This window comes from Peromyscus californicus, unplaced genomic scaffold, assembly GCF_007827085.1.
Source record: "Peromyscus californicus insignis strain IS unplaced genomic scaffold, ASM782708v3 Scaffold_22__1_contigs__length_63687245, whole genome shotgun sequence".
Lineage (NCBI taxonomy): Eukaryota > Metazoa > Chordata > Mammalia > Rodentia > Cricetidae > Peromyscus > Peromyscus californicus.
This window is the reverse complement of record NW_026294525.1, coordinates 2,603,847-2,620,025: the sequence shown is the minus strand read 5'-3', so window position 1 is coordinate 2,620,025 and position 16,179 is coordinate 2,603,847. Positions and strand designations below refer to the sequence as shown.

The 16,179-nt window shown below is 42.8% G+C and overlaps 1 long non-coding RNA gene across 2 annotated transcripts in view; it reads left to right on the top strand.

Moving 5' to 3' along the window:
• LOC128118252 (uncharacterized) overlaps positions 1-14,583 on the top strand; it is a 69,034-nt gene extending 54,451 nt beyond the window's left edge. Inside the window, exons 2-5 of one of the 2 annotated variants that reach the window (XR_008221080.1) lie at positions 9,946-10,167; positions 10,573-10,655; positions 10,939-11,007; positions 12,933-14,583. This is a non-coding gene — a long non-coding RNA (uncharacterized LOC128118252). Of the gene's footprint in view, positions 1-9,945; positions 10,168-10,572; positions 11,008-12,932 lie in introns of both variants that reach the window. The other variant, XR_008221079.1, reaches the window with a different exon arrangement.
• Positions 14,584-16,179: the final 1,596 nt, after the last annotated feature.

Here is a 16,179-nt window from a genome sequence, read left to right as displayed (position 1 = left end):
AATAAAGTGGATTTTTAAAGAAAGAATACAGACATCCATGAGATGAGTCCTACAGACCACACACCGTACTGTTGAGTACAGCCTGTGGAAGCAAACTCTTCAGAGGCCAGTGTGCTGGTGTCCTCCCTGTGGCTAGCTACCATGTGCACCTCTATTAAATAGCTGCACACTGCTTTCCTAATGAATAAACAGTTACAAGCAGGGATGTCCTCTCAGGTACCCACTGGCTTTGCCTACTCCTATGACTTTGGCCCCTTGGAGAAGCCATAAATAAACTGTGTGGATGTATCATTCCACCTTTGGGGAAAGTTGGCCTCGGTATAGTCAGGAAAAATAAACAAAACATATTGGGCAACTTGAGAGTAAGCCAAGGGCTACCCTATGCTCCGGATATTCAGGGATGAGTCAAGGTAATTACTTCCACCCCACTTGGATTACAGACTTGGAAATCAGGCAAGGAAATTTCTATATAAATCACTGTGGAAGATCAGAGCATATCCACAGATTAGTGAAGATTCATTATTTATGGCTAATCATATCTATGGCTAAGCTAGGAGTAGTTAAATAGTCAGGGTAGTTAAATAGTCACTGAGAACTATCATGCACATCTTCTGGAAAGTCTTTGTTTTCAGAGAACTATGATGTATACCTTCTGGAAAGTCTTTGTTTTCAAAGAACTTCCTATTCAATTGATCCAACTATGTCAGTGCCTCATGAACAACCAGAGAGTAGGCTAACTACTAAAATATCTGCTGTAGGCTTCACTTACTTAACCACTCAGAAAATTAAGATGGCATTTCCCTGAGGCTGGGGCAGTGACTGCTGTTTTGGGGGACCATGCAAACACATCTTGGTTTTGTTTTTAGCATGTGGCCAACATCCCAGTTGAGGAGAGATGAGCTACAGATTCCCTTTTCAGCTGTGACCTGTTAACACGGGGTGGGAGTTGTACTAAAGTCACACCACACATGGCCTGCTTATGCCCCTTTCACTGGTGACATTGGCAGACACAAAGCCTTCGCAGCTCCCAAGAAAGACATTGCTTACACAACAGCTGAGGGCCGTGGCTGAGCTGAACATAGTCTTTCATTTTCAGTAGAAACTAGACTGAGCATCAGAAAAAAGGAAGTAAATGGTCCATTTTCTGAGCAGTCATATTCCCTCCCTGTCAGCAGGATGCTGTATTTGTGTCCCTGCTGTGATTGACGTGAGTGGTGCATGCTGGGAGCTGAAGTGTAGGAGGAACGTGGAACCAGCCTAATAGAGATGGCCAGTGCCACGGGTTCACTCTAGACCAAGAGAAACCTAGGCAGGTGCTGGAGGGTGATTTGAAGAGTAGTCGGATGGCAGGTTGAGGGGTTTCTCATTGATTCTATAAGCAAGATGTGTAGGAATTTGCCAAGACACAGGTGAGGAGAATATCTGAGAGTCAGGCATGCGGAAACACAGTGAAGGCTGAAGGGCCGAGGGACCCTTGTGTGGGGCTCTGGGTGAAGAGAGAACAGAAAGAGAAGGGACGGGAAAGGGTCCAGCGGCCAGGCTATTCTAACTCAACCCTAGAGATGAGTTTAGGGAAGCTGGGCAGCAGAGAGATGCGTGCTGGTCCTATGCTTGCTTGCTTTTTTTTATTCCAGCTAGGATCTCAGCCCATGGCATGGGGCCTCCCCTAAATGCCCAGAAGTTTGTCTCCTAGGTGACTCTAGAACAGTGGTTCTCAACCTTCCTAACGTTGCGACCCTTTAATGCAGTTCCTCATGCTGTGGTGACCCCCAACCATACAATTATTTTTGTTGCTACTTCGTAATTGTAATTTTGCTACTGTTATGAATCGCAATGTAAAACCCTGTGTTTGAGTTCCCAAGGGATCACGACCACAGATTGAGAACCATTGCTTTGGATCCTTGTGTAGACATAAAGTTGCTAACATTAATCATCACAGTTTATATGCAAATTAAAGGCTGACTCCCTTCTAAAAAGTGCTTTTCTTTCCTTTCTTGGCCTTCTCGCCACTCCCTAAAACACCTGAGGGTGAATCAGAATATATTGATACGTGTACAAAATATACTATCTGGATTCTTTGTAAATATCTGCTGTATTATATAAGATCAGATACCAGTAAATCATGTATTAATATTTAGACATTTGTGCTTTATTAAAAATATATCCAACAAAACATAAGTTAGAAAATTTGGGAAACTTTGTTTCTACAACATTCTTACAATTTTTTTTCTGTTGTGCACCTAAGCTTGTGGGATTTAAAAAGGACCCATGGGAACTGGAGAGACGGTTCGACACTGTCCTTCAGAGAACCTGGGTTTACTTCCCGGAGGATCTGATGACCTCATCCGGCCTCCAGAGGCAGCTGCACTTAAGTGCACATATCCACATGCAGACGCACACACGTACTCACAATTATAAACAAATAATTCTTCCAAAGATAAAACCTGTGTATAATTCATTCCCTTAAGATGAAATTATCTGGTGTGCTTGCAGCCCGTTTTGTATGATTGCAAGGAGAATCAGCCTGCCTCAGGGACGAACCCCCTTACTTGTCCAATGCAAAGGGGTCAACCTTGAAACCATATATAAAAAAACGACAAAAAATAAACTCAGCAGGTTGCATATTTATATGTATACCTGTATATATTTTATATATGTGTATACACCGATACACACAGATGTATAGATATGTAACAATAATGAAAAGTGAGGTTTTTAACTTGAAAGGGGGAACGTAAGAGGGGTTCAAGGGAAGACAGCTGGGGATGATGGAGGGATGAAGGGGATGGTGATGTAAATCTATTTCAATTAACAATCTATTTAAAAATGTCATTTTTAATACCTGGAGGCTATCACAAAACAGTAATTCAGACAGCTGTGTCTGTGTCTGCCGTTGCTGGCTGTGGGGCTTGGGGAGGACACACAAGAGGAGCAGACAGAGGATCCCCTCTCCTCCATGTTGGCCTCCGGGCTAGACCGGCACCCTTGCTCTCCCACCTCGAAGCCTCAGTCTCAGAACAGAACCTCGGAGTGATTGCTCCTGGTTCTGCTGCAGGTGTCCATACTGAGTGGGGACCGAGGGCTGCTGGGCGGAACCTCAGGGTTCTGTCTCTCAAAGGCAGTCAGATTTGTGCTACCTTTATTGTTTGACTCTTAAAGGTCTCCAGGTCCCGGGATTCTGGACTGTCCCCAGTACCTTTTGATCTTGACCACAGACTGATTATTTATCTCATTTAGTTTTTTTGGTTTGTGGGACATTATCAAATATGACCTATGACAACCAAAGGACTCTCTCCCAAACAAGCCACTAGCATCCTGTTTTCTTCAAACATGCAGCCAGCATCTTGTTTGCTGCCTTCTTGCCTGCGAGGACAGACCCAGGTGTCCCTCGTCCTCTTGGGTCTGCTGTCTCAGGGTCTCATGTGACTCTGCAGCAGGCTGATTGCCTCTCAGTTCCAGCCTCATCTCTCTCACTACTGCTTTCCCGGACCCTGGATCGTAGCTCTTGTGTTGAGAAACTGAACTTATGTTTATATTAGAAGCTGACACTAGGTTATTTTGTGAGAACCCTAATCTCTCCAAATAAAGGAAATTTGAACTGTTAAAGTTTGCTCTGTACTAATGTTTCATATGTTTCAGGTGCATGTGGTCTCTGCTCTTCAGAGACACAACATACATGGTCAACAGACTAACCACCATTTTGGTTTCGGGGGTTCATCACATTGGAAGAGAGAGCTCTTGGCTATTTCATCTGGCAGTTAAAACTCCGATAAGAACTAAGACACAATCTAGCTGAATCTAACTAACTTCAAACAGGTGCCAAGGCCGCACCACATGTCAGAAGATGGGTGGCTGGGGAATCTGAAAGAAGTATTGATAGTTGCCATCCCTCTGAAAGCAACCACACTCCGACTCCGCAATGCCAGCCGTGTTAGCTTTTCCACTAAAAATCATCCCAGGAAGAACTGGATGACTTTTGCAGCCATTAGAAATGGCGAGAGGAAACAGTTGTATTTCCAGAGGCAGGAAAGAGGCATCTGTGTTTATATCAGTTTATTAGTTGATGACCACTTCTGCTCTGGCACAGTCCAGCACAGGGCACATGTCGTTAAGCACTTCTCTGTTAAAGATCAGGTGACCATACTGGCAACAAGGAAGATACTCTAAGAGTCAGTGTCCTTCCCTTTCAGCATCAGACTATTGAAACAATGGTCCTCAAGAAACTGGCATTTCCCCGGACTCTTATGTGGGGCAAAGAAAAGACTGACGCCTAGTACCAGGTGGAGGGAAAGAGGCCTCATGGCACCTGAGAACTTGTCAGATCACCGTGAATGAGAAACTGCAGCTAAGACAATCATGATGAGTGGGACAGACCATGCTTTCACCAGAACTGCTTAGGTATACATCTCTCTGTCCTTCTTTTTAAACCTCATATCAAGACCTCAAAAATGAAATGAACTTGTACAGGAACTATGCCCCTCTTCCTAGTATAGCCACATCGAATAAGACTTCTTTTTCTCAGCTTTTCACTATTATTTCCTTAACTGACCTATTGAAGATGCCTCCTGGGCCTGACTCATTAGGGTTGCCAGGCTCTGACCCTAACAGCTCTAGGAACAACTCTTACATGGGGTTGCTGTGTAAACATACGTATTATCAGCATTACATGCCAACCTCATCTCACGCCTTTATCACTTTACAAAAGAAACAGACTCTACCCTGCCAGTCATGAATTCTCATTTGGAACAAGAAATCTATTTGAATTCCTCTTTCTCAGGAGGCTATAAGGGTGGGAAGGTCGTGAACCAGTCAGCCCCAGCACACTATCCCACATGGTGTTGATGTGATCTCTCGCATCCATGCAGAAGACTTGAGGGGGAGTGGCGCACACCAAGACTCACACAGTACTTAGTTTTCCAGCATTTGCAGAGATTTCTGGCTATCTCAGACATCTCTTCAAATGCTGGAAGCACTTCCAATGTTTGGAAATATGTGCATCTGCCATAACCAGTTTCCAGCTTGGTGAGCTCTGCAATAAAATCTGGACATAGACACCTTACAAAGACAACTTCATCTAGGAAGTTACTAATATGTCTAATTCCATACCATTCAGAATTGATCACAGTGCACATGAAGTTGTCAGTTTATCAAACAGTAACATCTACCTAATTCCAGAGTCTGCCCAACATTTCAGGAACACAGTACAGTTTCTCTTCATGCCACACCACACTGAGTTAGCTGATGTGGGAACCTCGGACCTTAAAGAGCTGGGAACAGCATACTTCAAGACAACAGTCACTATCATTGGCTTATGTGCTGAAAACATTTCTCTTTAGATGCACCAAAGAAGTGGGTAGCTCAAGGAGTCTATAAAGAGTGGAAACTGTCTCCTCGAAACTTCTAAGTGATTAATAAATTCATTAAATATTAGAATGTTGGCAGGAGGAATCAAATGATGTGAGGGATGAGGAGAAAGTGGGGCAGAAAGCAGCAGCTGTCTCTCATGGAAGACTGGAAGGAAGGGAGGCAGCAAAGCTTCCAAGCCAGCTGGTGCTGCTGCTCTTGAATCCCACTGGAGTCCGCCTTTTCCATGCGCCTGCTCCCACAGCACCTTGGAAAAGTAACATTCCATGAAAAACAAACAAAGGAAAGGCACTTTCTGGGAAATGGGACACACATGGAATGCAAACGATCCTTCCTGTTGTCCCTAATAAAGGAATATGGAGCAAGAATTTCCACCGCAGAGCTGGCGTTCAAGTCCCTTCCAAACCCGAACTCTTCGTGGAGTGGCTGTGTAAACATATGTATCTGCCTGCCACCCTCTCTCTGAGTTCCTAGGGCTGGCTTCCATACAAAACAATGACAGTGTGAGGAACTTTGTTTGAATCTTCTGTAGTTTCCAGGGCCCTGGATAATTTATTAAAAACACATTTAGAGAGATGGCTATTAATTTTGCTCTTGAAAGAATTGTGAGAAATTTTTGATTTTTGTTTGTAATGGATCATCAAAAAATGAGGATGTGTGTGTGTGTGTGTGTGTGTGTGTGTGTAAGGTTCTGACCTTTATTTAATCTTCCCAACATTGCAGCATTCTGAAAATATTGCATTACAAATAAGATTTTTAATGTATCTCATCAGCATAAAGTTATTTTCTAGATCGTATTTGTCTTACTGCAAAAATAAATTCAAGATATTGCTCATTTTCGCAGTAAAAATACTAAGAGTCATATCACTATACCCAAAGAGCTGTTTCTCTGGAGCAAAATAACAGAATCCAGGGATAACAAATGCTAGGAGGTGGGCCATTCCATGAGTCTGCTGTGGGCCAGGCTACAGGCATAGCTACATTTTCCTGAGTCCAAAAGGTAAGATGCATGTCATCCCATGGTTCACAAGTGTAGGGCGGCTACCCACCATCCTCACATTTCCCCAGAGTGCTCTTGAGTGAGAGCAGCAGGAAATATTAGATAGAAGGATTTAGAGTGTGGACATAAATAGATAGAAAATACAGGATAGTTTCAAGAGGGCCTGGAACCTATCCCAACGGGCCCCGACTGTCTTTGCCCCAGGGTATTTATAGAAATGCTAAGGGGTGGAGCAAAAGACCTCCCCCCAGCACAGCCAAGTGCAGACCATCTCAGACACCTGCACTCAGGCCTGTGGTCTAATCATCTTCTCTATGCAGACCTGCTGGGTAAAGCCATGAGGAACCTGAAAGTGGTCTCACACACATGCACTGAAAACAGGTGACAGCGTGAAGAACAGAAGAAACTGTGAAGGTTTGGCAGTGTTGAGCAAGGTGATATTTAAAAATCAGCCATGGATGTTATAAGAACATTTAGATGATTCCTCTAATTGCACAGCACTCCAAACCTATTCAAAACCTCTCCACAGAGGCTCCCAGTACTGAGATAAGTACAAATAATTCCAACCAACAGGCCATGAACACATTTCTCTCCTTCTGTCTTTCAACAATGAGACTTCCCTGATCCAGAAAGCCAGGCACAGACCTTATCTCGTATTAGAGGTTATTCACTGGGATAAACATTCTTTTCTCTTTATCTTCCAAATATTGGAAATAAGATGCTTCCTCAAACATTGAAGAATGAGGTATCCTTTTCCTGACTTCCAAATTCCCCTAGACTCAGCTGACCATCACACTTGACGCCTTTCATCATTCCTCTTCTGAGCTCGGTGTCTCTGTTTTCTCCAAGGCAGCTTGCAGTGATTGTCAGGACTATTCCTGACAATTGGAAAGATCCCTACACTGGAAAGCCAATAAATGTCTACAACGCAGCAACCAGGAACAGAGTAGCTCAGTTGTTCTCCTGCTCCTAAGTGTTGGTTCCTAACTCAAGGCTGAGCACACAGGAAAGGACAGGGGACAGACAGGATGGAGCCAGTTTGCCCTCTGAAGGAAACATCATATGAGGGTGGTCACAGGGCTCCTGAGAGTCACCTGGAGACTTGCACACAACAGAGGCCTCAGCCTTTCCCAGTCTCCTTACTCTGAGGAGGCCTGCTACATACAGCCATTGCTGCAAAATAGAATTCATTATTTTTATTCAATAGCTATCTTGATGTATTTCATTTTATAATGAGCATTTAAGATTTTTTTTATAATTTTTTAAGGTTTATTTATTTTATGTATGTAGTGCTCCATCTGCACGTACATCTGCATGCCAGAAGAGGGCATCAGATCCTATTATAGATGGCTGTGAGCCCCATGTGGTGGCTGGGAATTGAACTCAGGACCTCTGGAAGAGCTGCCAATGCTCTTAACCTCTGAGCCATCTCTCTAGCCCCCATTTAAGATATTTTTTAATCAAATTGTGCATTAATTATTATTTAGGTCATCAATAACAGAAGACAATCAATATACATTTTTTTTTCCTGGTCATCTACCCCTTCTACACCCTGTGGCTCCAAGAATTAGGAATAAAGAAAATCACTCTGCTGAATTCCAAAGTAAAGAAGCTTAGCATGAGGTACAAAGAAATAAAAACAAGCACATGGGTCCAGTTACTGTCCTGTTACCCGGGGGTTAGACTTACAAGTCCTGAAATGAAAACAGGTTTTAAATCTTTTCAGAGCTAAGTAAGGATGCAGTGGAATGAGGAAGGAAAGATGAACAGGAAATGAAGCTGGAAAGAAAGTGGTCACAAGGGAAGACTGTTGTTCTCCGTAGCCAGGGTTTCATGCTTTACTTTGCATGAGACATTAAGGAAGCTGTAAAGCTGAATGTCAAAATGAGGCTTCTCCTGTGTACAGGGAAGTGTGAGAGAAAGGAGTTTGCAGATTCCAGCCCATGCTGAGGAGAATCAGGCTTTCTTTCCGTAGGAACTACTGGAGAGACAGTTGCATGAAGGAGGCTTGATTGTTTTTAGGCCCTGTGTCCTTCACGGCTTCACCCTACCCCACAGGCCGCGGTTCAGGAGCATCTTGGAGTCCATCTTTCCTTTGCTCTGCTCATGTAACTCCCTGGTCCAGGTCAGACTGGCTCTCCCTTGTTTTGCTCCACACGTCTGTCACCTCGCTTTCCACCATAGAAGGGGCTTGTGGGATAAAGTGTTGAGGTCTTGGTGCATTTTAGGTTATTTTTTTTTCCTAGCTTCAGTTTCACTTTCTTAAAAAAAAAAAAAAAAAAAAAGGGATCATGAATTCTTCCATAACACAGATGCTGAGCAAGTGAGCTAAGACGCTGGAGGACTGTGATCAATGAGAAAGCACCAGGCTGGTCACGTGGCCTGTTTCCGCTGCTGCTATTTTTCATGAAGATCCCAAAGGATGGCTTGATTTTGAAATTTATGGGAGCACAGGCAGGAATTCCTCAGGAACACAAGTACACAATTCATCACAGGAAAGGCTGAGCTCCATCATGGTGACAATCGCAGGGTTGAAGACTCAGGATGATATTTCTGATAAGATTCCAAAAGAGTTGAAAGTTTAATACTCCCAACATATTCAAAGCCAAAAAAAAAAAAACAAAAAAACAAAAAAAACCCTCTCCCTTTTATGCCTTCCAAATCCCTTTTCCTCTTAACTTTTCCAAAATGCTGAAGGGAAAAATACAACAAAGAAAATGTGTTTCTACTCACGAAATGTTAAAATAAATATGTAATGATTTCTTGGTCAAAATTTTCCTTTCCAAGATAAAAATAATTTGAAGTCACATATGATAACTATTAATGTGACCATTCCAAACCGTGAGGCATGGTATTCCTCAGGCAGCTCACAGGCCGCTGAGCAGGATATGGGAGCACACCCAGGAAGCGGAAGATGATGGCCAGCAGGAAGTTGCCACACAAGAGTTGGGTTTTGGCATGGAATGAGAGAGGAGCTGTGCATCCCTCCCTGTGCCACTCTGCAGCCATGGTCCAGGACCTTCCCAAGGTCAAATCCTCACAGATATTTCTGGTTTTAGCCCATTACCTCACAGCTGTATGGATTGTGCCATGGTATATGCTGTGTTGTGTTGTGTTGTGTGTTGTCTGTGGTGTGAGTTGTGTTGTGGGTTGTATTGTGATGTGGGTTGTGTTGTGGGTTGTGCCCTGGTGTGGGTTGTGCTGTGATGTGAGTTGTGTTGTGGTGTGGTTGTTCTCAAGATCTGAACTACGCTAGCCCTCTGTCCTTCGTGCCTTCACCCCATTCCATGGGCCAGACTTCCTAAAGACCATTACTATGACATTCCAACAACACTAGGAGTTACTGCACCACTTACCAACTATTTTTTTAGAGTGTCTCCAACTACTCATTCTCCATCTGCTATTCACCATGAAATGTGGCCCTCAGGTTTTGTTCACAAGAACATCATGTGCCATTATCAATACTGGAAATGATTGCTGTGTCCACTCATGTTGTCATAATTTATTAAATGCCTATTGTGTGGCAGACATTTTGGGAACAATTATGGGCAAGGGCAATAAAGTCACCATTTCCAATTCAGGAGAAAAGCAGTCATACAGGAGTGGCAGGAAGGGAAATAGGCAGAAGCCAAGGCCCTGACACTGAAGAAAAGAAACACCTCAGAGGACAAGATGCAGTCATACTGGACTCCGATGGCCATGAAGGGAGAGGGCTGAACAGCAACAGAGATCCCAGAAGCAGGACTGAAAGCGGCTTCTCCCAAAACACAGCAGCAAGCCCAGGAAGCCACCTCAGAGCCCAAGTGAGTGCTGTGTGATTTTGGTCTCTAATTGGCTCTTACACCATAAAGATTTTGTAACCCATCTTTCTAATGAATGAGCTATGGAAGTTATGTGTGTATAGAGTACACTTCTCCTTTGATGATATAAATGTTGTTTATTCCACATTCACTCTTATATCTGCTTTTTCTTATTTCATATGTTTTGGTAAGATGCGTTCATCTTCATTTACTTTTAGAATTCTGTGAATCCTCTTTTAATTTCTCCATTAACCTATTGGTTGTTCAAGGAAATATTATTTAATTTTCATATATTTGTATAATTTTCATTGTTGCTCCTATTAACTTACAGTTTTATCCTACATAATAAGAAGAGTTGCATGATATATTTTTAATTATTAAAAATTTACTGGCTGTGACATTACACAGGTCTATCTTGAGAAACATCTCAGGCACTGATGAGGACATACATTATGAAACCATGGATGGACCAAAGCATTCTGTAAACACCCGTATGTTTTTTATTGATTTATAACTGAATGATCTATTGCTGAACATGAATATTGATACTCTCACTTGACATTGCATGAGCACCCATCGCTCCCTTTAGGTCTGTCAACAGGTAACATTTGCTCTATACGTTTGTACGACTTGGGACCGGGCACATAGGTACTTACAAGTGTTTATAGCCTTTTTGCTGAATTGAGCCCTCTGCCACTACTGAATGACATCCTTTGACAAGGTTTTAACCTGACGTCTATTTTATCTGATAGAAGTTTCTCCTGCTCACTTTAGGCCTCTGTTCGCTTGGAGGATCTTTATCCCTCTCTTCATCTTTGATCTTTGCGCCCCTGTACCAGAGAGGTGAGTTTGCTGCAGACAGCACACAGTGACTCTCATTCGCTTCATTTCAACGCATTTTTCCAATACATTTTCAGCTTATGGAATTAAATGTTTAAATTCATGGACATCATTATAGGAATTTTGTCTCTTCATGTTATTAATCTTTCTGTTTGTTTTTGTAAAGTCTTTGTTCCATTAAATCTCTCTTGGTACCCATCTTTGTGATTTGATATTTTTGTTTGCTTGTTTATTTGGGGTTTGGGGGGTGATTATGGTTGTTTCACTGGTTATTTGTCCTTTTCTGCATATGCAACCTGTGTTTCCCGTAAGATTTACTATTTTTCATCCTTTCATGATGGTTGTTACCATCCTTTCACTTCCTATTACAGCACATTCCTTTTGTTTTGTTTTTTTGTTTTTGTTTGAGACAGGCTGTGTGTTTCCTGGCTATCCTGGAACTCACTCTGTAGACCAGGCTGGTCTCGAACTCACAGAGATCCGCCTGCTTCTGCCTGCCCCCCGCCCCCGCAAGCTGGTATTAAAGGCATGCACCACCACCGCCTGGCCTTTATTTTTTTGTGGGGACAGGAAGTTTTCTGTCTTTTCCTTTTTATAGAACCCATAATACAAAAGAAAATCATTTACTGGTTCCCTACCAGTCTCATAGGAATTTTTTACTTCTTAGTTCCTTCTTCATTAATAAACTTCTGACTTGCATCAAAAGTTATACTGTCAGCTTAGAAACTCACCCTTAGACTTTGTTCGGTTTGTAGATAAGTCTTTCTGATGGACTTTTCTGCTTCATCCATTGTGCCCACAAGCTCCAATATTTGCACTTGATGATTTTTAGTGATTTTTAAATCTGTTGACATTTGTACTCTGGTCAGTGATTGCTCTCCTCACATCGTACCCTTTTGTATTCTCTTGCATCTGTCCAGGTCCACTAGAATCAGTTTTTATTTCAAACACTTCATGAATTTTCATCACGTTGGTGTCTGTGTCTTCAACGTAACATTGTGCCATCAGCAGTGTTGTGATTCCGTGCTTGTTCATGCTTTTTGTGTCCTCGCTGAACGTCTGCAGAGCTGATGTAGCAGCCACCTCCTCCGTGCTTCTGAATGGACACAAATGTGATCTCCATGATACTTCTGTGTTTCTACAAAACAGCAGTGGTTTCTGCTGCTCCAATAACCCAGACTTCTGGTACTTGTGAAAGTAGAGGGGACAGCTTTACAGTAAGTGTGTGCTGCCATGGTTGTATTATTACCTTAGGTGCCAAGGGAAGAATGCTAACTGCTGACTGTGGCAGAGCCTCAGGCGGTGGTCACAGTGGCACCTGAGATTTGTTTATTGGAAGGTATATCCTTAAACTGGACAAAGTACCAGTTGCAATGAGCACAATGATGCAGGTGACAGTAGTGTTGATACAAGCATTAGGGGAATCTGGGAAATAGGTCTCTGGGCCCCCGGGGACAAAGAATTCAGGTCTCCTGGCCTTGAGGTGCCCTTCCCTGCTAAACTATACAGGTGTTACCCGGACTCTATCAGGAATGCAATGTAGTGACTGGGTTTGGATACTGGAAATTATGAAAGTAGATGGACTCATAAGTCCACAACCTTTTGAGCTGATGTCGTGGGTGTCAGTAGGGCCCCAGGTTAGGGGAAGGTACTGTGCTTACTCAACCTTGGGGTAGGATAGACTTTGGCAGTTTCTCTGTCCCTAAGATGTCTCCATGCTGTCCTGAGAACTAGGCATACTATAGACTTCTTGTCAGGCATATAGCAGCCATATTAACTCTAGAAAGCTCCTGGCACTGGGTTCAAAGGTAATCAGGACTTTAGGACTTGTGGCTTCTGCTCTATGACGGTGTTGATGTCCCTCAAAGCTTAGTGGGCATTTTCAGTCAACATCCACCCTCCTCTTCTGTGTTTTGTCTTCTTCACAGCACTTTCGGCCATCTGAAATTACTCATCTCCTAGAGAGGTGCCCTGGATCACACCCTTTAACAGACCTGATGCAGAATACATGCTCATGGAGAACCTGTGAAATGAATGAAAAAACTCCCCCGAATACAACTCTTAAAGAGAGAGCTTTACAGCTCCCAGCATGATGTAGATAGAAATGTGAACTAGCCCGGCAGCTGGCGACACTTCTGTCCTCTTGTTTGATGGTCTTCCTTACAGTTCTGCAGTTCTGCAGTCCTCACATTCTCACGGCCCCGAGAGCCTCAGTGCAGTACGTGGTGATTAGTACTCCTACAAGAAGGTCAAAGCAGGACATGTTTGGTGACCAAATACGTGATGCAAAATGGGGTAGATTATACATTGTTGACCTTTGGAAGATGTTCAGTAAAAGTATAAACCAAAACAAAGAAAACTTATGTGAAGTGTGTCTTTCAATTAAATTTGAACAGAATTGCTTTCTCATATAACATCTCTCAGCAAGTCTGAGGAGTTAGCCTCCTCAGATAACACACTTTACAACTGGGTTTTGAAAGCTTGTTTGGATGTAAGAGAAGAGGCAGAAAATCAACATAAGAAGTTTCCTGTTTGGGGGGCTTACTAGCATTGGTCCACCAGACCAAGTTTACAATCAATATTAAATATGGTGGAAAACAGGCAGCACTCGCCTTGAAAGCAGAGTCCCACGTCAGACCACACTTAGGCAGTGGAACACTAAGTCTGGCTAAAAGCACCCTGTAGACAACAGGATGATTAATAAACAATCCATACTGTCAATAAAGTCTCCAGCTTTGTCTTCATGAAGACAAGAGTCTGTTCTTACCAAAACAGAACTCTGTTATGCATGATGTGTGAGTCCCTCATTATTCTTTTTCCAACATCTGTGTCCATTTCCACAGATAGTTACCAACTCTGTAAAGCATGTCTTGTTGTATTTTTAGCAAGCATATTGAGGTGGTACTGACAGGAAATAAATTCCATGTGTCTGGAGTGTACAATTTGCCATTTTAATGCAGGTCAGCACATATGAGGCCAACAGGGTAGTGAGACTGATGCCATCTCCATCCTTGAAACTGCCTCTCTCCCATGGTTCCTGCTCCAAGCCTGACTCTAGGAAAGCACACAGTCCTTTCTACCCAACTAGTACTTCGTCTTGTATTTCTTCTGGATGTGATGTCTCATCTGGGTTCTTTCTCACACTGTAATCTGTGTAATTCTGAATCATTTGTATAGCAGTGTGGTTCAATGTTCACATCTCAATGTTACTTCATTGCATGGTGAATGATGTTATCCCAACTAGCAGTCTGTGAATAACAGCCTATCAAATGCTGGCTTACCACGACCGGGTGCCTGTACTGCTGATAACTGCCTCAGTACTGGACTCTCCTATAATTCTCCATATGAACCAATGGCTGAGGATCCCCCAACTAGATCAGGCCCTCTGGATAAGTGAGACAGTTGATTAGCTTGATCTCTTTGGGAGGCATCCAGGCAGTGGGACTGGGATCTGTCCTCAGTGCATGTGCTGGCTGTTTGGAACCTGGGCTTATGCAGGGACACTTGGCTCACCCTGGGAGGAGGGGACTGGACCTGCCTGGACTGAATCTACCAAGTTGAACTCAATCCTCAGGGGAGTCTTTGCCATGGAGGAGATGGGAATGGGAGGTGGGCTGGGAGGAAGGGGGGAGGGAGGGGGGGAGAACAAGGGAATCCATGGCTGATATGTAAAATTAAATTAAATTATAAAAAAGGATGTGGTTACATAAATAAGCACAGACAGAAACATTTTTTCATGTGTCTCATGCTTAAAAAGTGTCTAAAATGTGTCAAATAATCAATAAATATTTTCAGAATTAATCAATCAATAAATATAATACTTCCTCAGTAAAACATAATTTAATCACTTTTAGATTTTATTCAACAAAAATTTTAAAATTCATTGAGTCACTCATCGGCTGACTATGCAGTCTTTTTTGTTTTGAAAATATCTTTTCATTCAATGACTTTATCAGGGATAATTACAGATTTTAACTGACAGTCTCTACCCTCAAGAGCGTAATGTATAATTGGAGATGAGTATTCTTGAATAAAATATCAAGTGGCTTTAGCTTAAACAATGAAGTTTACATCGCGAATGATGTGTGATACACGCTGCAAATCAGCCAGAAACAGGCTGGGCAATTGGCCACTCTCTCGTCATACAGGGCAATTGAAATGGAGCATCCCTTAGTTGGAGTCCCCACAGCTGTGTCTCCACACGACTACCAACTCTACTCACTAACTCAAATGCTGCTAAAAGAGAATCAGTTTGTGTGTAAATACTAATGCAATGTTGGGAGAGGTTTGGGCAGTTGAGGCCACCAAGGCCAACATTAACTTTCTGTTGGTATAGAAGTGACTTACTTATAAATTAGAGTAGTCTGGTAGAAAGGACTAGAAAGTAAATATTATTAATTAAAAATATAATGTATTTGTAGAATACTGGAAGTTCACAAATTTAGAACTCTGGAGACCTCTGTGACATAAATGTCACAGGGCAATTACAGCAGAGCAACCCACTCAGGTGCTACAGTCATGGCAGAAGCACCTGAGCCTCATGCTATTTTTAGGTCTTCCTTCTAGAGAAGACATCCTGGATACCTACAGAACGTGTTCCCTCAGATCTCAGTTACTGCTCAGGTTCCTAGAACCTGAAGGAAGGGCCTCTAAGGGAGCTTAACTGACCTTGTAGTTATGGTGATAGTCTGAATTTACCAGTATATCAAGTATAGCAAGAGTCTACGTACTAAGAGAAAAGAAAGATCTGTAGTGGAGTACTTGCCTAGCCTCTGTGAAGCCCAGAGTCACCATTAGCACTCGTGGGCAGCAGTGGGGAGCTGCTGTCCATGGAAACACAAAATGTGAGGAATGCACTCTGATGGTACAGAGTGGAATGAACCCAAGTTGATTAGTGGACGTAAACAACTTAATGGACATCTAGAAGCCAAAAGCGCTCCAAGAGGAAGGGGCTGTAACTGCAAGAAGGTTAACCCAGAACTTGTCTTTTCTTGGTCACTTCAGACAATTTTGACAAGATAAGCAGTATCCACCTTTTGCTTTCCATTCCACAGGCCTCTTTCCAGAAGCTACATGCTCAAAAAAATATTTTCCAGACAGAGAAGTAACCTACCCCCAGTGGAGAAGAATATTCAAAACAAACAGTAGGGAAGACTAAGAAATTCGCACAGGAAA